The sequence below is a fragment of the Nomascus leucogenys genome, chromosome 7b (genome assembly GCF_006542625.1).
Source record: "Nomascus leucogenys isolate Asia chromosome 7b, Asia_NLE_v1, whole genome shotgun sequence".
Classification (NCBI taxonomy): Eukaryota; Metazoa; Chordata; class Mammalia; order Primates; family Hylobatidae; genus Nomascus; species Nomascus leucogenys.
Window position 1 is genome coordinate 55509148 of NC_044387.1, and position 24748 is coordinate 55533895.

The 24748-nt window shown below is 38.0% G+C and overlaps 1 protein-coding gene and 1 non-coding gene across 2 annotated transcripts in view; both read right to left on the reverse strand.

Moving 5' to 3' along the window:
• TTC28 (tetratricopeptide repeat domain 28) overlaps window positions 1–24748 on the reverse strand; it is a 726372-nt gene that overhangs the window by 268189 nt on the left and 433435 nt on the right. The window lies entirely within an intron of this gene.
• Window positions 5461–5528, reverse strand: LOC115836154. The gene has a single exon (XR_004031146.1). It is a non-coding gene; the product is annotated as a small nucleolar RNA SNORD42 (small nucleolar RNA).

Genomic DNA, 24748 nt, shown 5'->3' on the forward strand with positions numbered 1-24748 from the left:
TTTCTTAAATATGACACCAACAGCACGAGTGACACAGCTAAAAATCAATGAGCTGAACTTTATCAAAATTAATAACTTTTGTGTATCGAAGGTCACTACCAAAGAAGAAAAAGACAACACACAAAATGGAACAAAATATTTGCAAATATACCTAAAAAGGGATTTATATCCAGAATATGTAAAGAACTCCTACAACCCAACACAACCCAATTAAAAAATGGACTTAGAACTTGAAGACATTTCTCCAAACAAGATACATAAATAGCTAATAAGCACATATTAAGTATCTATTTAATATCACTAGTCATTAGGAAAATGCAAATCAAAACCACAATGAGATACCACTTCACACTCATTAGGATGTTATTACAGATTTGAAAAAAAAGTAAACAAGTGTTAGCAAGGATATAGAGAAATTGGAACCCTTGTGCACTGCTAGTGGGAATGTAAAATGGTCCAACCATTGTAAAAAACAGTATGGCAGTTCCTCAAAAAGTTACCTATAGAATTACCATATGATTCAGCAATTCTACTCCTGGGTATATACCCAAAAGAACTGAAAGCAGGACCTCAAATAGATATTTGCATGTCCATGTTTATAACAGCATTATTCACAATAGCCCAAAGGTGAAAGCAACCCAAATGTCCATTATAGATGAATGGATAAACAAAATGTGGTATATACATACAATAAAATATTATTCAGACTTCAGAAAGAAGGAAATGCTGATGCATGCTACATGAATAAACCTTGAAGATATTAAAAGTGAAATAAGGCAGACACAAAAGGACGCATACTGTATGATTCCACTAATACGAGATACCCAGAGTAAACAAATTCACAGAGATAGAAAGGAGAATGATGGTTGCTAGAGGCTGAGGGGGAAAGGAGAATGAGGAGTTGACTGTTTAATAGGCACAAAATTCAAGTTGGGAAAATGAAATTGTTCTGGAGATGGATGGTGATAGCAGTTGCAAAATGATGTTAAAATATTTAATGTCACTGAACTGTATAGCTAAAATGGTTAAAATAGTAAATTTTGTTATTGTATGTTTTACCACAATAAAAATAAATTTTAAAAATACACGTTTGGCCAGGTGCGGTGGCTCACGCCTGTAATCCCAGCACTTTGGAAGGCCGAGGCAGGGGGATTACCTGAGGTCAGGAGTTCAAGACCAGCCTGACCAACATGGCGAAACCCCGTCTTTACTAAAAATACAAAAATTAGCTGGGCGTGGTGGTGTGCACCTGTAATCCCAGCTACCCAGGAGGCTGAGAATTGCTAGAACCCTGGGGGCAGAGGTTGCAGTGAGCCGAGATTGCACCACTGCACTCCAGCCTGGGCGACAGAACAGGACTCCATCAAAAACAAAAACAAAAACAAAAAACACACACACACATGTTTAGACTTCACTCAAGATCTGAGTAAGGTCACTCTAAGACACTGAAGATCCTTTCATTGGTAGGAACTTTTAAAATTTTTTCTTTAAATCAATAAATGGAATATAAATATTTTCTAGATTGTTTAAAAAACTACACCCCGGGCAGGCGTGGTGGCTCACGCTTGTAATCCCACAATTTGGGGAGCCTGAGGCAGGCAGATCACAAGGTCAGGAGATCGAGACCATCCTGGCCAACACGGTGAAACCCTGTCTCTACTAAAAATACAGAAAATTAGCCAGGCGTGGTGGCACACGCCTGTAGTCCCAACTACTCAGGAAGCTGAGGCAGGAGAATCGCTCGAACCTGGGAGGTAGAGGTTGCAGTGAGCCGAGACTGTGCCACTGCACTCCAGCCTGGGTGACACAGCGAGACTCCATCTCAAAAAACAAACAAACAAACAAACAAACAAACTACATCCTCTCCAATAGTAAAATAAAGTCAATTTCAAGGGAAAAAGTAAGCTAATTTTGTAGTTCTGGGTAGACTATCTACTGTTTTTAAAAATCACACACAGAATAAGTAAGTTCTCCATTTGGCTTTAATAATACAAACCAAAAAAATTAAGTGAAGCCAGCTAAAATAAAAAGAGACCAAGTGGATCAAGAACATCCTTAACTTTTAACAGCCATCATAATGAACTGCTATCAACTGTTGCCAGCAAGAAGCTGACTCCAAAACTATTCAGTTCAACCTTATAGACCTATTCTAGTGTAGATAAATAAAATATGGAAGCAACGAGCTTTTTCAAGTACTCCAGATTCAACTAATTTCACTATTTTGTTATCCTTCTATTTTAACAATATATTTGAGGCTATATAAAGTCAAGGGAGGTCCTCAAAACAATTCTTGTTATAGACTAGTAATATGGAGGCAACAAGCAGCTTCCTAAGAGCTGCTAGTCTTAAAAGCTTATTCCCCACCACCCCTTTCAATTCTACAAGCATATGAATCAGGAGTTAAGAACAGTCATCCAGCATTCAGAGTAGTAACTCAAGCCTCATTCTGAGCTCTGTGGGTTAGACACAGCATAACTGTCCAGAAATGTCCACTGCTACCAGACAGAAATAATGATGTGTTCCTTTCTCTATGAAAGGATTTTGAGAATTACAGTTCTTTAAAACATTTTGAGGTGCTTAAATTTAAAAAAAAAATCTAAAAAGGGCAAAATTCCATTTCTAATGACCGCTTCATGAAGCGGTAATAAATAGAATGCACACATGCAATGTGTCTCGTCTCCAAGCAGAATATTTGAATAGTGGGAACCTGCTATCCAGTTTGGTCCCCAGCTGACAGATACCAGTTGGAAATGAAAGAATGTTAAAAGCCATTGTGGCAGTAGTCTGCATCCTGCAAGAGCAGATTCTGACCGGCATCACTTCCACAGTGAAAGGTAACAAAATCTGACAAAGAAAAATTCAGGCTCCTTTTCTACTTGTAATTGTCACATCAGCCCAAGTGGAAGTACGTTATACGAGAGATACAGCAAAGAATGCAAGCAAATATCACTGGCCACAGAAAAGCCCCTCCCAGCCAAACCAAGGCAGAATTTCTCAAGGATGAGCAGTATACCACAGAGAGATCTGTTGGCTGTAAAAAGCTTATTGATCCTGCTGAAGCTTTCTGCAGATTATTAAAATTCAAGAGATCCAGATGAGACTTGTTACAATCCATTCATAGGTGACTACAACATAAGACTGAGTCTTCACAAAGAGGGGAAGGGTCTTTGTCTTCTCATTGCCCAGAAAAGAAAACAACCCTTTTACTCTCCTGGACATCAGAGGAGATTCTTCAAAAGAGGTTCCTCCACATTTCCTTTACATGCCATGCCAGATTCATCCAGGGACCTTCCCTGAATTACACTGATGTTTTAGAATACAGAGAGAGACTGGGGGAGGTTCGAGAGAAATAGGATATTTTCCCTTAGACGTATATCCTATAGTAGCAGCTGGGAAGGGTCTGAACATTAAGTCAAGTGTGAGTTGAACCAAAATTTTTTCTGTATGGGCAGAAAAATTTTCTATAATTGTAAACTATTGAGTTCTCATTCATTTCAATTCCAGGATTTTAATCCTCCTCAGCCAAGAGAAATGATCTAATAGGAAGTCTAACCTCATTACTCAATTCTGTGTGTGAGGTTTTGGCAAAATGTTTAAGAGAGGTGTGTGCACCTATGTGGGAAGCCTGTACTGATGAAAAATGTATCAAGTGTTTTATGGGTATGAATTATAATAAATACTAGTATATAACTTGGGTGATGCCCAAGTTATCCCCAAGTATCCCCAGGTACTTATTTAGGTATATTCTAAAGTTAGCATCTTTCAACAATCTTTTCTTTCAACAATCTGTTCATGCCACAACTACTGACTACATATCTAGCACGTATAGGTACTGTGCTAGAAAGCGAAGCTGGAAGGTGGGAATGCATAGATAAATTAAGCGTAGTCTCTGCACTTGAAGAACCAACAGTCTACAGCAGGAGATAGATATGTAAACAAATGCTTTAACACATGGGATAAATGCTTTAATACATGGACTGAATACATGGATAAGTTCTTTAATACATGGAAACACAAAGAGAAGATCAGAACATCTGAGACTAAGGTTTGTTTTTTGTTTTTTGTTTTGTTTTGTTTTTGTTTTTAAACACAAGGCAGGGGATTGAGCCTGGAGTCCTATTTTTAAATTTTAAGTCCAAATCCTGAAAAGGTCAAAATATATAATTTGCATCTATAACTCTTCTAACTCCTCCTAGAGTCACAAGATAAACCTAATACAAGAGTGGCTCGTGTCTGTAGATCACAGCAGGGAACTGCTCTTTGTTCTATTTGGTTTACAAGTCCTATGTGGGTTGTGGAATGTTAGCAGTTTACACATGGCTGGTGAGGAGAAGCTATGCAAGAGTTGTCAGGAACTCAGCTGTAATAGACCAGGCATGGCCATTAGGAAAGCCCATGAAAATAAATGTCTAGAAGGAAGACAGTTGTTGTTCCAAAGAATCAAAGTCAAACATCAGGTCATTTGTCCATCTAAACATACACTTATTCCAGCTTTGATAACAGCAAGAAAACAACTGACAATGGTTTATTAATATGAAACAAATAATCAATGGTGTGAAGGTTTAAGGGATGTTTTCTTTCTGATTTGATACAAGCCTTAAATACTTATTCTAGACTTACACACCTAGGGGCCACAGTAGTTCATAATGTTTGAGAAAGTATGCAGCAGAGAATTGGGAATTGTGGATAATTTTTAGAAGGATTACCCTACAACCATGGAAGTCAGGTATCAGCTTTCTTTTATCAGACAAACAGTGATGGGGAAATGCCAGCCCACAGCCTTTTTTAAGGAAAACCACTTCTTCATCCCACCCCTGCTGAGAGCCATAGCTGCTCATGAAGTACCACAGGATTTCAACCACTCCAGCACAGCTGTTTGAGTCAGGTGTGGGCATCTGACTGAAAGCCAATCAATTGAATGATCAATAACGTATTTTGTGACCTGGAATGAAGAAAAGAGCTCCCAATCAGATTAATCTACTTTCAGGAATTTAATAAATATTAAAAGAATGTGGTTGTTAAGAGTGAATCTAAAGCCAAAAGAACGCAAAAAAAAGAGGCCTCATGGGGCAGGCTTTCAGGCATAGGAGCTCATATCAAGGCCTAGCGGTAAGGGAATAATCCTCAGCAAGCAGCAGCAATGTTGACAGAGAGACCCTAGGTGGTCCATCACATAGAGAAAGCTGTTGGTCCTTGCTGGAGTTTCCATTCCAGGGTACATGTATCCTCATAATATGCTCCCTTTCTCAACATTTGTTTTGCAAATGTCTGTTTGAAACCAACAGAACCCAACTATGATGTATATCTTATAAATGAAAAAAACCACAACTCAATGTAATTAAATAATCAGTTGAGTGGTACACCAGCTAGAATCCTGTACGTGGCTCAAGACAGAATGGATGGATGAATAAATAAAATAACTAGTGTCTCTTGCAGGTTTATGAATAGTTTTTCTTTCTCTTACTTAGGGTTCCTTTGATGACATCACATTGTCTAAGTAATTTTAAATTTTTTCCATTTTAGGGCTGGGCACAGTGGCTCACCCCTATAATCCCAGCACTTTGGGAGGCCAAGGTGGGTGGACTGCCTGAGGTCAGGAGTTCAAGACCAGCCTGGCCAACATAGTGAAACCCCGTCTCTACTAAAAATACAAAAAATTAGCTGGGTGTGGTGACGGGCGCCTGTAATCCCAGCTACTCAAGGAGGCTGAGGCAGGAGAATCGCTTGAACCCGGGAGGCAGAGGTTGCAGTGAGCCAAGATCACACCATTGCACTCCAACCTAGGCAACAAGAGTGAAACTCTGTCTCAAAAAACAAAAATTCCATTTTAATTTTCAATTGCTTTTCCCTTGTTGCTTTATAATTATTCATTCTTCAATATTATTTAAGCATTAAAATTCTGGATTTTTTTGAGTGATAATTTTAAAGAAAATCGAGTACACTGGTAGAAAGAGTAGTCTAAAGTTCTCCCAATTGAGTTATATTAGAATTCTGGATAATTTTTCTCATAATTTACTGCTTTTAAATTTGACCATATATCTTCATGTAATTTTGCTCATATTTTAATTATTTTAATTTTCCTTCATTACAGGGAGATATCTCTATACCTCACAAAATGTACACATTTTTATTAATGCATTATTTATACACTGTTCTAGAATGCTGCCATATTGTTTAATATGTGAATATCTGTCCATTATACAACTAGTGAAATAATGAAAAATAAAATAAAATGATAAAAAATAACCCAGAGGTTGATTCCCCAGTTAGACATATGTATTCCAAGTATTCTTCAGACATTACAGACTCACCAGCAATACACCACACCACTCAAAGGCATGTATTGTATTTGTTACAAGAGCACAAGAAGCCATAACTAATGTGCATACTACAGTCTAATAGTTCACGAGTTAAATGACAATGGAAGAATTTACTAAAATTCTTAAGAGAAAAAGGACCTTTTTGTTTTCTGGAGACGGAGTCTCGTTCTGTTGCCCAGGCTGGAGTGCAGTGGCGTGATCTCAGCTCACTGCAACTTCTGCCTCCTGGGTTCAAGCGATTCTCCAGCCTCCTGAGTAGCTGGGACTACAGGCACCTGCTGCCACACCTGACAAATTAATTTTTTTTTTTTTTTTGCGACGAGTCTTGCTCTGTTGCCCAGGCTGGAGTGCAGCGGCACGATCTTGGCTCACTGCAATCTCCGCCTCCCGGGTTCACGCTGTTCTCCTGCCTCAGCGTCCCGAGTAGCTGGGACTATAGGTGCCTGCCACCATGCCCGGCTAATTTTTTGGATTTTTTAGTAGAGACGGGTTTCACCGTGTTAGCCAGGATGGTCTCGCTCTCTTGACCTTGTGATCCACCGGCCTCAGCCTCCCAAAGTGCTGGGATTACAGGCGTGAGCCACCGCACCTGGCCAAATTTTTTTGTATTTTAGTAGAGATGGGGTTTCACTGTGTTGCCCAGGCTGGTCTCGAACTCCTGAGCTCAGGCAATCTGCCTGCCTAGGCCTCCCAAAGTGCTAGGATTACAGGCGTGAGCTGCCGCTTACCAGGACCTAAAATTCTACTTTCTATTACATTAGCCTCATCTTCTAATTTTTTTTGTTTGTTTTGTTTTGAGAAGGAGTCTCCCTCTGTCACCCAGGCTAGAGTACAGTGGCACGATTTCAGCTCACTGCAACCTCAGCCTCCTGGGTTCAAGTGATTCTCCCGCCTCAGCCTCCTGAGTAGCTGGGATTATAGGTGTGCACCACCACACCCAGCTAATTTATGTATTTTTAGTAGAGATAGGGTTTCACCATGTCAGCCAGGCTGGTCTCGAACTCCTGACCTCAAGTGATCCACCCACCTCCAGCTCCCAAAGTGCTGGGATTACAGGCATGAGCCACTAACACCCGGCCTCATCTTCCAATTTAAACACTATACAGAATTAGGGAGAAGCCGAGATCCCTTGAAGTGTTTATCTATATATAGTGAAATAAGGGTGTGAGTAAAATTCCTGAACCCTCAGAGGCATACTAGGTAAGTGGCCCCCACTATGCCCCACAAATAGAATTTACTTCTAAACTAGAATTGTGATGCTAAATTGTTCCAGTGGGAATGTGAGCTTATACACAATAAGCTCCTAAAATATACTCACTGATAGACAACCAGCTAATGATTACCTCCAACTTGAGTTGTGATCTTTTATGTTATTGCCAAGGAAGGGGACTTTTTGATACACAGAATTATGAGGTTTAGTCATATAATATTAGAAAAGGAAAGACTGAGATGTTTAATCTAGCCCTCTCATATGGCAGGTGGGAAATTAAAGCCCAAAGAGATAAAACAGCTCTCCCAGAGTCACAAGAAATGTCAGTGGCAAAGCTGCTACCAGCCCTTAGATCACTTTCTTTTAGTCCAGACTTTACTGCTCTTTGAGTTATTCTCATAATGTCCTTATTGTTTTGTTTTTATTTTTTTATTCTAAAATAGGCAAGATGAAGAGACCAGAGAAGAAAGTAATATTTGTACTAGCATTTGATGCCTGGTCTGTTGCCTTCCCTCAACTCCATCTAGGAAAGAATAATTACCTTCACCTTCACTAAAACTCCATAGTAATCAGTGGCAAATCTAACTGGCCTCTAAATCTCAGATTTCTCCTTTCCATTAATAATTCCTAATATTCAAGGTAAAACACTGCTGTAAGTGAGGTTCTAGCTGAAGTTAGATAAGAATGGGGTTTAAATACAGGCTTTTAAAATATAAAGGAAGACTAGCCCTGTCAGATAAGAAAACATTTTATAAACTTTCTAGAATAGAACAACATGGTAGTACTGTCTGAACAGACAAAAAGAACACTGGAATAGAATATGAAGTCCAGAACACACACAACTACATAAGGAAATTTAGAATATGGTAATGGTAGCATCTCAAAGCACTGAAGCAGATTTTAATAAATGTTGATGGGGAAAACTGAATACTTTGGAAAAAGATAAAAATTAGATCCATACCTCCTACTATACACAAGGATAAACTCCAAATGGATCATAGATTAAAATGTAAAAACTGAAACCATGTAACTGTTCTATTGTTAACTTCGTTAAGTTGGAACTACAATTCCTGGAACCCTCTTCTTTGTATGGGTTCAGGTTAGAATATGCCAAAAGCGGAACTTTTGAGAAACTTAGGAGGTGGAAGTGGAATAGCAGCTACTGCTTTCTAAGAGTCTTCATTGACTAATATGATGGTGCCTGGTAAATTCCAGTTTTTCATCTTTCTCCAGGTGACTGCTGATCTTGCTGACCAACAGCAGTCCCAGGTCCATCACCAAATGCCTGGTAATGATTACATGGAGGCAACATCTTCCCCACAGATCCCCTCCACACACCACCTCCACAATCCTAGTTCCACAGCTAGACATGCTTGGCTTCTCAGGTTTTTCTGCCAGCTCCAGTTTGTCCACTTGCACCAGCTTCAGGAAGAGAGATTGGTGACTTTTGCATTGATCCTCCAACACCCTCTTTTGGACTTTCATGTCTTTAGCTATTCCCACATTTGCATAATGTCTATCCTGTATTAAATTCCTTATCCTATAACATGCATAGTGAATTTGCTTGCATGAGCGATATAATTATTGGTCTTTGGAGTAGAGTTCCAAGGTGAAGAATGAAAAGGATGGGAATCTGGAATTGGTTCTTTGATCTGCCTAGACTTAAGTCTTTAAAGGCATTCGTGACCCTATTGATAGTGATAAATAGGACACTGGTAATATGTGGCATACAGTGGCAAACAGATAATACAAGTATTACCTGTAGTCACCTGAAGTCAAGTGCCAATAAACTGCAAAGCTTCGGGTGACCAAGACGCTGATGCCATTGTACAACAGTACATGTTAGTGGAAATACAGTTTAAGGATATGGGCTTCGTCGAGTGCTTCCTAAGCATGCTGGAGAACTTGAGGAAAAGAAAATTATTATCTCAACATTTTAAATTCCAGCGTACGTTCAGAGAAAGGAACCAGAAAGCTTCTCTATGATTGTCCTGAAAGATGTCCTTATTTTCTGAAGCCACAGGTTCAAGATTTCAGAAAACTAATTAGGAAATAGAGGGAATGGAACTCTGAAAAATAGGATAAAGACATACAAGCAAATTCTAATGAAGCTGAGGACCTCAAACCCCTAAAGGTTAATCTTTCCTTGCCTGAGAACCTATAATGGCCTCTCCCAAAGTAATTACCTGATTAAAGTAATGGCTGACTAAACCTGGAACTCCATTTCTCCTTTGTTCCTTTTTCCCCTCTTTATCCTGCCTTCTTCTGGATCAAGTGAGCATTTTTTAGGATCTAATTTTATCTCCTCTATTGACTTTGTGTTCTTGTTCATGTGCTCTCGCTCACTGGTGCATTCTCTCTCTCACTCTCTCCACCCTTTTCTCTCCCTTTTTCTTTCTCAATGGTTGCTCTCCACAGCCCTCTTCAACTGAGATTCTATGATAGAATTAAACAATAATGTCCTAACGTGTCCACTGTATGTAATGATCTAACCCCTCTCCTGTGCATCCTAGAATAGTACTAGTTACATTTCATTCTTAGGAGAATTGAGACAGCAGTTACTCAAATCATTTTCTGTGTTTCATGGTTGAAATGAGGAACTCCAGTTGAGAAAGACTCCTAGGGTTTACAGTACACATCTTTAAATTAGTACAGTCTACCTTTAAATAACATTAACTGCTTCATGTATAATGTAAGAATCTTACAACAGTATGTACTTTCATTTTCCCTCTTATTCTTTGAGCTATTATTGTAGTGTATTTTATTTAAACATGTGATAAGCCCCACAATACACTGTTATCACTGCTGTGTTACCGAGTCAATCATCTTCTAAATAAAATCTTCAAAATACATGAAAAAATGAGGGATATCACTTATATTTATCTACATATTTACATTTTGGCCTCCCTTCTTTCCTTTGTATGGAATCAAGTTTCTGGTATCATTTTCCCTCCACCTGAAAAAATTCCTTTAATAGTTCTTTAGTGCAAATCTGCTGGCAGTAATTTTTCTCAGCCTTTGCTGAAAATGTTGACTTCACCTCTATATTTGAAGCAGATTTTTGCTAGATACTGAATTCTGCGGGGAGAGTTTTTCTTTCAACATTACCAAGATGTCATCCCATCGTTCTCTGGCTTATATTGCTTCTAATGAGAAGTCAGTATTCATTCTTATCTTTGTTCCTCTTTATGTAATGTAGTTTCTCTGGCTGTTCTTCAGATTCTCTCTTTTATCATTTATTTTCAGTAGTTTGATTATGTTGTGCCTAGTTGTGACTTACTTTATGTTTTTACTGCACGAATGGGGTTCACAGCTCTTTGGGTATGTAATTTTCATATTAGGAAATTCCTTCATCATTATTTCTTCAAATATTTGTATGCTCCCTTTCTGGGAATTCAATAACATATATTCTAGTCTACCTAGTCTACCTAATAGTATCCAATGGATCACTGAGGTTTTATTAATTTTCCTTGGTCTTTTTTCCTTTGCTTCAGTTTGGATGTTTTCTACTGATGCATCTTTGGGTTATTTGATCTTTTCTTCAGCTGTATCTAATCTCTTATTAAGCCCATCCAGTCATTTTTCATTTCTGAAATTGTATTTTTCCAATCCAGAAGTTTCATTTGGTTCTTTCACAGAGCTTCCAGTTCTTTTATATTCTATCAAATGTTCTCTTCTAAATCTTTGAAAATGTTTATAATATCTGTTTTAAAGTACTTGTCTGTTAATTCCATCATCTGTGTCATTTACTTGCAAATCAGCCTATTCTAAGACTTGTTTTTAAGTTTTTTAAGGATGAGTCAAGCATAGCCTTTACCAGGTCTGTTTAGTTCTAGTCCTAAGATAAAGCCTTTTTAGGATCTCTATTAAATGTCCTGGGTGTTCAACAAGGTCTTTCCATCTGGCCAATTGGTAGTTCTGGTAGTTGTTCAACTCCCAGGTAGTTGTTCAGCTCCCAGGTAGTTGCTCTTTCCCTCAATGATTATTTTTGCCTGGCTTTGTGGAAACTAACCTTACATAAGTATAGCACAGTATTCACCCAAACAGTGAAGAGGACTCACATATAGATTTCTGGAGGTCTTTCTCTTTGTTGCCCCTTCCTGTCTCTGTTCCACAAATTCCAGATGGTTCGGACTCTCCAAACTAATATCTATTTTTCCTCAACTCAATGAAACCATTGTGCTCTACGAGGTTCCTCTCCTTACGACATGACCTGCAAAGTATTCTAGGTAGAAACAGAGTGACTGTAAGGTTCAATGCTCTATTTCCCTTCTGTCAGGGATCACAGTTCTGCGTGATTTGCTCAGGTCTGAAAACAGTATTTTCATATATACTGACCAATGTTGTAGTTGTTTACAGTGGAAAGACTAGTTATTCCATCATGAACAAAGTAGAATTTTTACTTTTTTCTTTCCTTTTGCTTCAATTTCCCTTCTATCTAACAGTTCTGTTCAGCGGAACTTTCTGCAATAATGGACATATTCTATAATCTTCTTTATCCAATATGGTAGCCAATAGCCACATGTGGCTATTGAGAACTTAAAATATGACCAGTGACTTTTTATTTCAGCTTGGAAATATAAAACTAGAAAGAGCACCACTCTACTGTACAAGAAGAAAAAAAGCTGGACCAAGTACAAATCTATGACTTTTCTTAAATCAATCAGAGAAGTGAAGTCACAGGGTAGACAACTAACCTAAAATATATAGAGAAGCAACCAACTACAGACAGAATGAGCATTTGCTTACCTGAGATACGTGCTGCTAAATATCATAAAAGCCAGTAGGAAGATTAAACAAAACAGTTTTACCAAATGCCAAAGGCTTAACATAGTCTAGCATGAGAGCATGAAGCCTATGGAGAACACAGACACAGAGAGGTTATTGCTCTCATGTAGGTTTTTTGTTTTTTTTCCCCAGGAACTCTACCAGGCTCTCATAGGAAACACTGATTAGAAAGGAATGGGACTTGAAAAAAGGGATAGAGACGTATGGGCATATTTTGATGAAGATGAGGACCTTGAGCCCCCAAGCATTGGTCTCTACTTGCCTAAGAATCTGTAACAGCCTTTCCTGAAGTAACTGCCCTGAAGATCTAATCTTCTTTAGACTTACCTCTCATTCCCCCATCATCTCTCATTGCTTCTAGACCAGGGTTTCTCAACAATGTCACTACTGACATTTGGGAATAATAATTGCTTGTTGTGGGAGCTGTCCTGTGCATTGTAGGATGCTTAGCAGCATCCCTGACCTCTATCCACTAGATGACAGAAATGAATGAATCTGACTGTATTTCAAATGAGTAATAGAATCATATTAAAGAATAAGAACTAACCCAAGAAACTTTTCAACCCAGTATTTTGACTATGTGCCCTCAGGCAAAGACAAAAACAATCCTTAGGAAATACTGAATTTGTTAGGGAGTTTGTTTTGCAGTGGTATGAATTAGTACTTCTGAAACCATATTCTGTATATTAGAGGACTGAGGTAATACACAGAGAATAACAGAAAGTCATGTTCCTCACTGTTGGAGAAGGGAATGACAAATACAGAAAGAAGAAGACTAGAAAGAATTCTGCTGTGGTATTGAATTGGAATTGGGGGTATCTATAAGGATTTATAATCTTTAACAATTTTTAAAAATATAATACAGAAACAGCTACAGATACATGTATATAAATGGTGTATATATACATGTCTATATAAACATGTATCTACATTTATACATATGTATATATCTGTATATATCTATATACACACATACATGTATAAATATATATTTTTCCCTAGCTTAGTCTCCAGAGAGGACTCCAAAACATTGATACCTTATTAGAAATGAGCACACCTAGCACAGAGATCTTGATTTCTAAATCATTCTCCCTTAAAGGGAACCAGAGCTAACTAAAGAAATGGCAGCTTGTGGGACCTGGGCAGGGAAGGCAAACCATAAGGCCGGAACATCTTGCTGCACCAGAAAGTAAATAAATGCTCAAAGAATAATGGAGACAAGTCAAAAGAACGTAGTAATTAGCTTAAAAGGACTCCCAGTCTGGGACAATTTGAGTAGCAAATCAAATTAAATAACAATAGAAATAGTCCTTTAACCCATTTAGCAAAATAAGAAATAAAATAATTCATGAGATCACACTGATACAAATGAATAAATAAATGGTGGAAAAGGGAAAGCTCTTTCTGGTAAAACATCAATATAGAAGGAATGAACAGAAAATGCACAGTCTAGTCTCAAAATGTCTCCCCACAAATAACTTATAAATTACAAAAGAAAAAAATAGTAGCTTCATGGTAGAGAAACCGGGCAGACCCCACCTGAACCACATGATCAAAGTTCATTTCCCCAGGTATGAAGCACCCCAATACCATGCGTCTCTTGACAAGATGTACTGAGAAGAATAAGTATCACTTCTGTAGTATTTTTGCCCCAAAAGTGGAAAACGAGGATCTAATCATGAAGAAACTTAGATAATCAAATTAAGGAACATTCTATAAAATAAATGGTAAGATCTGAGGGGAAAATAAAGTAGTAAGGAAGGAGGATAAGCAGAGTTGGGTGGGTTTGAGTAAAAGCCTGAGGGGAGTGACAGAATGAATTAAGTAGATATCTAGGAGAAGAACAGAAGGAAAAGGCAAAGACTAGACGGAGAGCAGCCACTGCTTTAACACACAGAATGCTTTCATAAAGACAACATGGATTCCACTCAGAGAAACCTCCTTCAACCACTACATTTACAGCTACCCTTCGTGTCCTTTCAAATATGAGGAAAATAATTTACTGAGAAATAATGTATCTTGATTTTCTAATCAGAAGGTAGGCCAAGGATGATTCAACTATAGAGAAGGAAAAAACTCAAGAAAACACACTGCTATACCTAAATCAGTGAACTGATAGGCAAGTGCTCTTGAATGATTTAACTGACTTCAGAAATTGTTCTCTTGCTATCAGGGTATAAAGAAGGCAAATAAGCTCCAAAAGAGAAACCTAAAGCTCTGTATTTTCTCTTCCCCGAGTACTAAATGGCTGCTCTGAATTCTCAGCACCTCTGCTTCCAGGGGCTTTTGATCCATTATTCAATGTTTTTAATTCATGACAAATTACATCTAAATTTTCTTGCTCATGTTCATTTATTGGACATTTTTATCTTGTCATCTTTTTTCATGTACCGTGCAAGCAAGAAGAAAATATCCAGCACAACATACCCTTCAGAAACAAGCTAATGGCACAATTTGGTGTCAATTTCACAGCTCAGTGAAGTGAAAGTGATCTAGCTGGCCATCCACATAACCTAGAAGGAGGTCTACTGCAAGTGCCCAGCCTTCATGTTGCTTGTGTCATGCCTACAAGCAAGATAAGTTCAAGTAGAAACATTGTGTATTCAGAAAGAAAGCAGTTATCATTCAAATGCCCTTAGAGCTAGTTAGAACAGAATGTGGAGAGATAAAGCAGAGCCAGACTTTCATTTTTATATTGTGGAGAGTTGTTTTTCAGAAGTCATGCTTATATTCACAAATGGTAGGGAACAGTAGCTTCCCTTTGGGATTCTGATAACGTTTAGAAGCAGAAATTTTATTTAACGGATGCATGAAAATTGAATAACTATCTTAACAGTTTCTCATGCTTTATAATGGAGGCAAAATCATAGACTTTCAACTAATATAAAACCAAAATGCCGCAGGAAAAGTATGCTGCTCCTATTATTAACAACTACAATAATACCAATACCATTATTTACTAGCACATGGTAATGACTCTATTTCATCCTTAGGCCAATTCTGTAAAGTAAAGAGGTACATACATATTAATGATTTTCCCAGTATAGATGAGGAGGCCGAATTTAAGGTCACACTGTTAATAAATGGTATAGTCAGAACTTAAATCCTATTTTTTAGGGTGGACTCCAAAACATCACAAAATAAATGAACATCTCACTATACTGCAAACTTATGAGCTATAATTAGAATGTTCTTAGCCAAAGTACCCTACACATTTCACATGATGCACTAAAATAAATGCAATTCACAAATAAATGTTAAACATTGTAGTCTTCCTCCTTGGCACTTTTGTCTTTAATGTTGGATCAAGCTAATGAGACTGCTTTCAGTGACTTACCACGGTACAGACAAATTAACATTTACCACTGCCTCTAGAACAAAGGTCAAGCTCTTCAACCTGGCCAGTAAGACCTTTCACAATCAGGCTCCTTTCCAATCTTAGCCCCCTATACGAACTTTTCACTGCAATCAAAGGGTAACAGTAAATATTCATGAATATGTCTTCAATTTTCCTGTTTCCTAACTTATGCTATTACTTCATCTGAAATGCTTCCTATGTTCTTCTACCAAACTCTTACCCATCCCAAATGTATACTTAAGCATCCTTCAAAAGCTTAAGTATACATCTTCCATGAAGCTAAAAGTAAAGAGTGAGCTCTGTTCTTATTATTTACTCTTAGCTTTAATGGTAGAAAAACTTCATCTTTAAGAGCCCAACATTGTCCCTTACACATACTACACATTAACATATTTGTTAAACAGAAGGAATACAATGTTTAACAACAGAAAGAACATGGCATTTGTATACAAGAGACCTGGGTTTAAATCCTCCTTTTCCACTTACTGAGCAGATCATTTGGCCTCATCTCTAAAATAGGGAATAGAAATATCTACATCAGTGCTGTTTTGAGGTTTGAATGAGTTATGATATGCCAACACACCACCCCAAGGTCTGGCATAAAACAGGTATTCAAAAAATGTTTGCTGAATCTGTAAAATAAAGAGGCTAGACTAGATGGACTCTAAGGCTTTTTTCTGGTCTATAACACTTTGTGATTCTTTGAGAAGCTAATCTTAATACTTTTCATGTAATATCTTATATTGCTACTTGTTTCATGTGTCAGTATTTTATGCAGCTATGCTAGGAATAGACCCTAGCATAGCTGCATGTGGTAATGATCACAGTGACCAAGTATTTGGCACCTTACATATATAAATTATCTCACTGAATCCTCATACCAACCTAATGACAAGGAACGATCTTCATTTTCAAATGAGAAAACTGAGGATCAATGGGGCTAAGTAACAGACCGAAGACCACAATCTAGTAAGTGGTGTAGTTCAGCTTTCACCCCAGGTCTCTGACTTCAAAGCTCTTATTATTCTTAGTGTGCTATGGGGCCTCTTGAAAAAATGTCAAGGAGAAGGAAGACCCAGCATCATAAATTAGTAAAAATAAGACAGAGTAAGAGATGGGGATGTGCTACACTTCAATGAAAATGGCTTTTTAAAGGACGATCTATACACCCCAACACCTGGTTAGGAAAAAAAAATGCATTTCTTGAAAGTAAACAGCATGCAAGCACACACTGAAGCAATGGGAAACTTTTACTAGAGCCCTACCTGAGGGCAAGATCTGTCTGACCCTGGCCAGTTATGCCAAATATAAAAGAAAAATGATTAAGACCAAGACACGTGGCATTCTTTCTAAGACACTACTTTTTTCATAAGTATAAGCAATAGACGATGCTGCTGCTGGGTGCCTGCTAGGACTGCCAGAGACAACACTCAGTAAAGAGTGTCTCTAGTGACAACACTCAGGAAAGAAAACAGATTGTACAGTTTGTATATCTGGGCTCTTCAATCATAGAAAATTGAGGGAGTCACACTGCCAGCCAGCTCTTCAGTATGAACTTTCTCATGGTGTGGGTGTGTAAGTCACCGGGATAAGGAATAGAATGAGAATCATATGTGACTGCCTGAGTGAAGCTGAGAGTTGCTAACAAAACAGTTCAATTCAACTCAAGAATCACTATTGGCTGCCCCTATGCTGCTTGAGACACTGGGCTGGGCACCCAAGAGTAGGTGAGAAAAGAGATGTAGTCGAGCCTTTAGGCTGCTATACCGTGAGACAGAGGTGGAAACAGATTGTTTCACTACAGTGGGATCAGAGCTACCTATAACAGATGACATCTCACCATTCTCTGAGCACACAGAGGATACCAAGCCCAGACTGGGGGAAGAGAAATAGAGAAGCTTTGCTGGGGGAAAGGGAGGTGATGTCTGACCTAAATCTTATAGAATGAGAATACTTCACCTTGACAAAGAAGGCAGAGAAAGGCCTTGTCAACAAAACAAACAGAGGTCAAGAAAAGGCTAAAATGTGTATGATATATGTGGAGAACTAAAAGCAGTTAAGCTTTCTAGAGATAACAGAAGGGGATGAGGCTGCAGATAAGGGAGGATCCCATCTTGAATGGTTTTGACTACCTACCATGAGTCATTGAAGGGTTTAGGTAAGGTAGGCACATGGTCAGATTTGCATTTTCAATACAAAAAAATCCCTTTTAGAAGCAGCTAGTAAACCCCCTCTTTGCAAATGAATTGTGAATTGTTAAGAAACAGTATCACAGTATGATAAACATTCTAAAAGAACTCAGTCACACTGTTTGCTGCTTACTTGTAGCAGGGCCTGAAGCCCAGTCAGTATTAGTAAGTGGCCTATGATAAATGACTCATCCACCTCTGCAGTAAGGCTGGGGACAGAGAGGGGTCTGAAGTGTCCCTAATGGAAACAGCATGTGTTCTTGTATTTGTATTCACTGAACACACCACATGTGGTGCCCACACATGGCTGAAAACTCCAGGAAACCTTAGAGCCCCTATCTATCTCCTTGACAGTTCTCACTGTAGCCAGCCTGGAAACTAGGGGCCAGGCTGGGGGCTGAATTTACCTTATTCTCCACTACTTTCTCAGGCTCTTCTTCATCATGGAAAAATAAGAGTTAATTCCAAAGGTGCTCTTAAATTAAGGAGGATGTTAGAATTTAAAACAGAATACAATTCTTAACACTGACAACTAAAAAAAATTGTGAAGATAACCAATATACACCCTACATCATACACTACCTAAATAAGTGGCTATTTTTTTTTCCAGTTCAATAGTTAAGAAAGAGGAGGAAAAACCTGGAATATGATACCACTTTGGTGATTGCAGCTCTGTCCTTCATAATACACACCTACCGAGGCCATAATGGAGTTGCTTACTCAAGCAGATAGAAAAGATCCTGCCCAAAATATCTTGTAAAACTATAGGGCTAATCTATGGGGCCAAGAATAAAGGTCTACACTCTTATTTCAAGTCATCGTTTTTCACAAGTTTGTTTCCTCCCTCTTTCTGTGAGGGCTTGGTAATTCACTGGCCTAATTTCTCCCCTTTTCCACATAATAAGAACAAAGCACAACTTAAAGCAGTATTGGGGCATTTGGCGAGGCGGGGTGGGGGGGAATCCAGAACCATACAAACTGCTTCCTTGCATAGCAGCTTTATCATGTGAGTAAATACTTACTGCACATGTTAATTAATAACAGGTAGGACTCAGAGGAATAGCATTAATTCCTTAATCCTCCAAATCCCTCAATTTGTACTGTATTATATAATTCTTTATATACCCTAATAATAATGTATCCCCTGAAGAGAACCACAATAACAAGACAAAGCGAGTACCATAACTGGGGGAGGCAGAATAACCCAGAAGTCGAGAGCACAGCTTTTAGAGGAAGACAAGCCAGCGTTTCAAATCCCCACTCTGTCACTTGGGAGCTGTGACCTTGAGTTTTCTTATTTGTAAAATGAGGACAAGAACAGTATCTGCCCCACAGGGTAGCTCTAAGGATTAAATAAGTGAATGCACAGAAAGTCTTTATTTCAGTATCTGGCGTGCAGGAAAAAAAATGCTCAATATATGTAAGCTCTAATCATCATCACTTCTCATAGGATAGCAAGGCAACTCACTATCCCTACAGATCTTAGGAATAGGTAGAACAAAATCTCCCACAGGTAATTTTTTAAAATCTTTAAAATTAATTTTTAATTATACTAGTAGTACATGAGGACATTCTCCTTTGCCAGAGATAATTTAAGTGAATTCCTACTTCGAGTCAGAGGACTGAATGAGATAATGTCTTGCAATATCTAGTAGCTCTAGGAACTGATGAATTTCCCAAGGACAAGGGCAAAAGGTCAGCACCTCCACCAGGACCTGTAATGCAACTGGGATTCAGCCAAGCTTCACTTCCCCCTGAGGCAGGGTTGCATGCCCTCCACGTTGCCTTGAGCTCTCCCTGAGATGGGCAGGCCCTTAATGGTAAACACATTGTCCAGCAAAATGAGAGGATGGATGTGTTTCCAGCTCAGGAAACTTAATAAAAATCCTTTATCTATTTTATTGAAAACTCAGTTCTGAGACATTACCTCAGAGGTCAGGCCTGAAGACCAGCCATTCACTGTTTCATGTTGAGACCAATCGGCTTCTTTGAGGATTTCACTCCTCTTATTGTGATTAAAATGCGGACTCTCAGCTACTTACATATAAAATTTCAATTAACACCCAACTAAGAAATTAATTCTACACATTAGAGAGGTGTCTAATGTAAGCAAGTGGCAAATCTCAGTCCCAGGACAGTCATGGAGATACACAAACCATTTTCAATATTTCAAAAAGAAATATAGTTTCTCTAGGAAAAACTACACAGTCTAACAAAAAGTCACATTTCTTTGCTGTTCCCAGAATTCTATCAGCACAGTACAGCCATTCTGATTACTCACACTGATCACTTCAGTGTGAGGTTTTTCTTTTTAATGTCTTGGACTACATAAATTGAAAAGACTATTTAGGCATTCTTTGGTTTATTTATCCATTTGTTATATTTCAAAATTTAAAACTCTACATCTCTCATAAGATTTTTAGCCTTACTATTCTTAAAAGAGGGATTATTATAATTTAAATACTTTAATCTACATTCACAAATGTAATATATTCCAGTCAGTCATCCTTTGGTATCCGTAAGAGGTATCCATGGTATCTGTGGGAGGTTGTTTTCCAGGACTTACCAGAAGATACCAAATTCCAGGATGCTCAAGACCCTTGTATAAAATGGCACAGTATTTCCATATAACCTATGTATATCCTCCCTCCCTTCTAAGTCATCTCTAGATTACTTATAATACCTAATTTAATGTAAACTCCATATAAATAGTTTTTATGCTGTATTGTCTAGAGAATATTAGCAAAGGAAAAAAGTCTGTACATATTTAGTATAGACACAACCATTTATTTTTCCCTCAAATATATGCAAATAGCAGTTGGTTGAATCCACAGATGCAGAACCCATGGATATAGTGGGACAACTATATTCTAGTTATCTGACTGACAAACAAACCCTTAAGTGACTGCAAACAGTGGCTGAGATGCAAGCCTAGAGATGCAGACATCAGAGAATTCATCTCACGACCTGATGGCAAGGAAGGCCCCTTTCTGTGGTTGGCATGTAACACACTACAGAAGCTAAAGAAAGAAGTGGTAAAGTAGCCAAGAGTTATATAATTTTCAAGTCATCAGCTAGGTGGCTATGCCCTTAATAAGAAGTTGAACTCTGGGTATCACAAAGCTACTTCTGACTTAATGATCACAGCTTTTAAGAAAGATGGCTATGACTGATTTTGGTTATCATTTATTTATGCCTCTAATTAATTAAACATGGGAGTATACACTCATTATCATTCAATATTGAGTTTGTTTCAAAGTCCAACTTTCAAAACATGGGAAACTCAAAGGAGACACAGATGGGAATGATAAAAGGCCTTCTGTAAGGAGCAGTTTGGAAGCTAGTGGTATAGAGCAGGAGTCAGCCAAATCACACTCACCCCTATTTTTGTAAATAAAGTTTTATTAGAACACAGCTGTAGGTATTTATTTATTATCTATGGCTGCTTTCATACTACAATGGCAGAGTTGGTTAGTTGTGTCCATTGGGCCTGAAAAACCTGAAGTATTTATCATCTGGCTCTTTACAGAAAAAGTTTGCCAACACCAGGTTCAGAAGTACAGCTAAAAAACTGGAAATATGCGAACTGGACTCTATACCTGGCTCTATCACTATTAGGAGAAACAAAAATAGGATATGTATGAATTACTAACTGAAGTGTAAAGTGATTCGCAAATATAGGGTGGCATATGATTAGTAATTAATTTGTGATCTTAAGCAATCTATTTAACCTTTTTGAGCCATGTACCACAATCTAATGTGTGGAATGTTAATATTTATTCTAAGCAATTATATGAAAACATGAGAAAATGTATGTTTTGAAACATTAAAAGGGCTATGAGATAGGGAAGTTTCATTTCACTCTCCATTAAAAAGGATCCTGAATCAGAAACTCTCTCTCAGTATTCCATATTCCATGTGATTAAAAACAAAATATACAGGACTACAAACATTTATCCTAGATCCCTAAATCAACTGATTATTAGCCATGTCAACTAGCTACAAGACATTCTCCATTCAGCTAATAATTTTTTTAGAAGAGGAAATTAAGTTGCAGTATATATAGTGGGGACATAACTCAGGAATAGCCACAAAATTATTTGGTATCATAATTTGTGCATATGAGATGGCTACATGGTAACATGCTATAACTGCCTTTCCAGAACAGCCCTGGGCCAATATGGAATAATTTCTATCTTATGCTCCAACTCATTTGATAGAGCAATTCCAACAGATTTTCAACAGCTCCTTTCCTATTATCCAGGAGTAGCCATAGCCAGTGGGAAATATCAGCTATAACTCCCCAACAAAAACAGAGCTTTAACATTTCACTGTCAGAAAAAATGAAGTCTCTAATCATCATTTTAACCTGACACACCTGTTATTCTCTAGTCCAACTACTGAAATGTGCTCAGCTGAGAATGGCTGCAAGATCAAGAAAGGAGGGGAAGAGGTAGATGATGGTATATATTTCTACAAAACTGAAGCCAGACAGTTAAGCTGTAACTACCATGATTAAATTCATAAATGCAAATGGTGTTGTCTCATCTTCCAAAAAGCATTTATCTAAATGAAACAACTGAAACCAGAGAGAAGCCGTTTACTTGCAATAAATTAGACGCTAGGATCCTTTTTTCTTCTCATTTCAGACTGCCAAGTTCATCTCCATTAGCACTACCAGAGTCTTTTAAAGATGTGGACATTATGGGAAAGACTCGGGTTTGTGTTCAAAGGCTACAAAAGACCTGGCACCATCTTCTGGCAGAACTTGACTATGGGGACAGGTGTGATGGTAGTTAGCTCACCCAGCAAGCCCAGATCAATGTTCTGCCGCTCCCCCAGTGAGAGTTATTAATTACATGGTTCAGCTGCTGGTTTTAGAAACATGTTGACTGATTCATTACCAAACGTAGCAGGCCCAAAAGAACAGCATAAAATGGGTAAAAAGACACCCAAATATACATCCTTCCTGTCAAATACTGAGATGGGATTAAAGTACTCCCGTATTCACTCAACTCAGTAGCTATAGTTCGTTTTTTTCCTGAAACACTCGAATCATTTTAAAGATACCTATAGAAAGGTTACACAGATATTTCAGAGAATGGACTGAAAACAAAATATTATATGAAAAGAAAATTACAAATACTCTTGAGGGGGATTATATATTGACTATATATTTCCACTTCTGGGACATTTTCTAAATATAGCTTAAATAAAAAGCAATCATATAAAACAATATATGCAATCAAATTCTTTAAGGAATATATTTCAACAATGTAATGGAAACAATTGTTCAGCTTTCCAAATCAATGGAAGTAAATTTATTTTTTGCACATATAAAACTCAGATAAATAGTTATAGTTCTGGTATTTAACTTTAATTATAGATGGAATCTTCAAGAGAGATTTTATTCACATTCCAATAAACAAAGACTGCAAATTGCCTAAATCACCACTAGGTGACAATGAAATGTTACTGCAATGTCTATTGTCTAACATCATATTAGACATATTAGCTTATTGTCTAACATCATATTATACATTACATATTTATTTGTTTGCTCTCTCCTACATGCAGATTAAAGCTCCATGGGGTCAGAAATTTGCTGTCCTAGTCACAACTGTAACCTCAGCACCAACCACACAGTACTTGGCACATAGTATCCAATATATACTTGTTAAATGAATAATGATGACTTAACTATGTATTGTGGTAGGAACAAGAAGAAGATTACTCCACATAGGGAGGAGCTAGGTGTAATATTTAAAATATTGACGAGGTAACACCAAGTCCTGGTATCTGAGTAGAAGAGGGACTGCAGAAGAGAAGGAGTCCAGGATGAAAGGGCAGTTTTCCTATCTGAGTGACCAGGTAAATGATGGTATCATTAAGCAATATAAAGAATTTATGGGGCCGGGCACAGTGGCTCACGCCTGTAATCCCAGCACTTTGGGAGGCCAAGATGGGTGGATCACTTGAGATCAGGAGTTCGAGAGCAGCCTGGCCAACATGTGAAACTTCGTCTCTACTAAAAATACAAAAATTAGCCAGGCATGGTGGTGCATGCTTGTAATCCAGCTACCTGGGAAGCTGAGACAGGAGGATTGCTTGAACCCGGGAGGCGGAGGTTGCAGTGAGCCGAGATAACACCACTGCACTCCAGCCTGGGCAACAGAGTGAGACTCCATCTCAAAAAAAAGAAAAAAAAAGAATTTGAGTTTTGAAAGGAAACTAATGAGTCCACAATTAGATAACCTTAGTTTGGGGTACCTAAATGCATGTGTCCAGCAGGCCACTGAATATATGAGGAAAGGAAAGGATGAGGCTGGAAATATATTTTTGGTAATAATTATGATCATGAAATATGTGGGATCATACAAAGAGAGAATGTAGAGAAAACCACAATGGAAAAGAACATAAACTTGAAGAACATCAACATTTGGTGAGTGGATATATTTGGGAAAGCCCCAGGAATTAAAGTGAAGAAGCAATTACAAGGTAATAAAGAATCAGAAAAGTCAAGGAAGAAGAGCACTTCAAAAGAAGTGTTTATTCAGGAATACTTAATGGTGCAAAAAAAAAAAAGTCTGGTTAGATAAGAGGCTGAAAAGAATTCCTGGGATTTGATAAAATGAAAGTCAATTAGAAGCCATTGAAAAAAAATGCTTCACTATGGTAGGGGAAGAAATGATTCAAGAGTGACTAAAGCCTAGATGTGGACTCCCTCCCACTAAAACACATATTAATGTCAGATGTAATAGCATGTTAAAATCCCTAGGTGCTAGAAACAAAGAGGGAACTCAATACCAAAGCATCAAGTATGAGAGCCAAAAGAGTAGTGGCTGAGGAACCACACTGAGGAACCAGGAGGAAACCTGGTTCA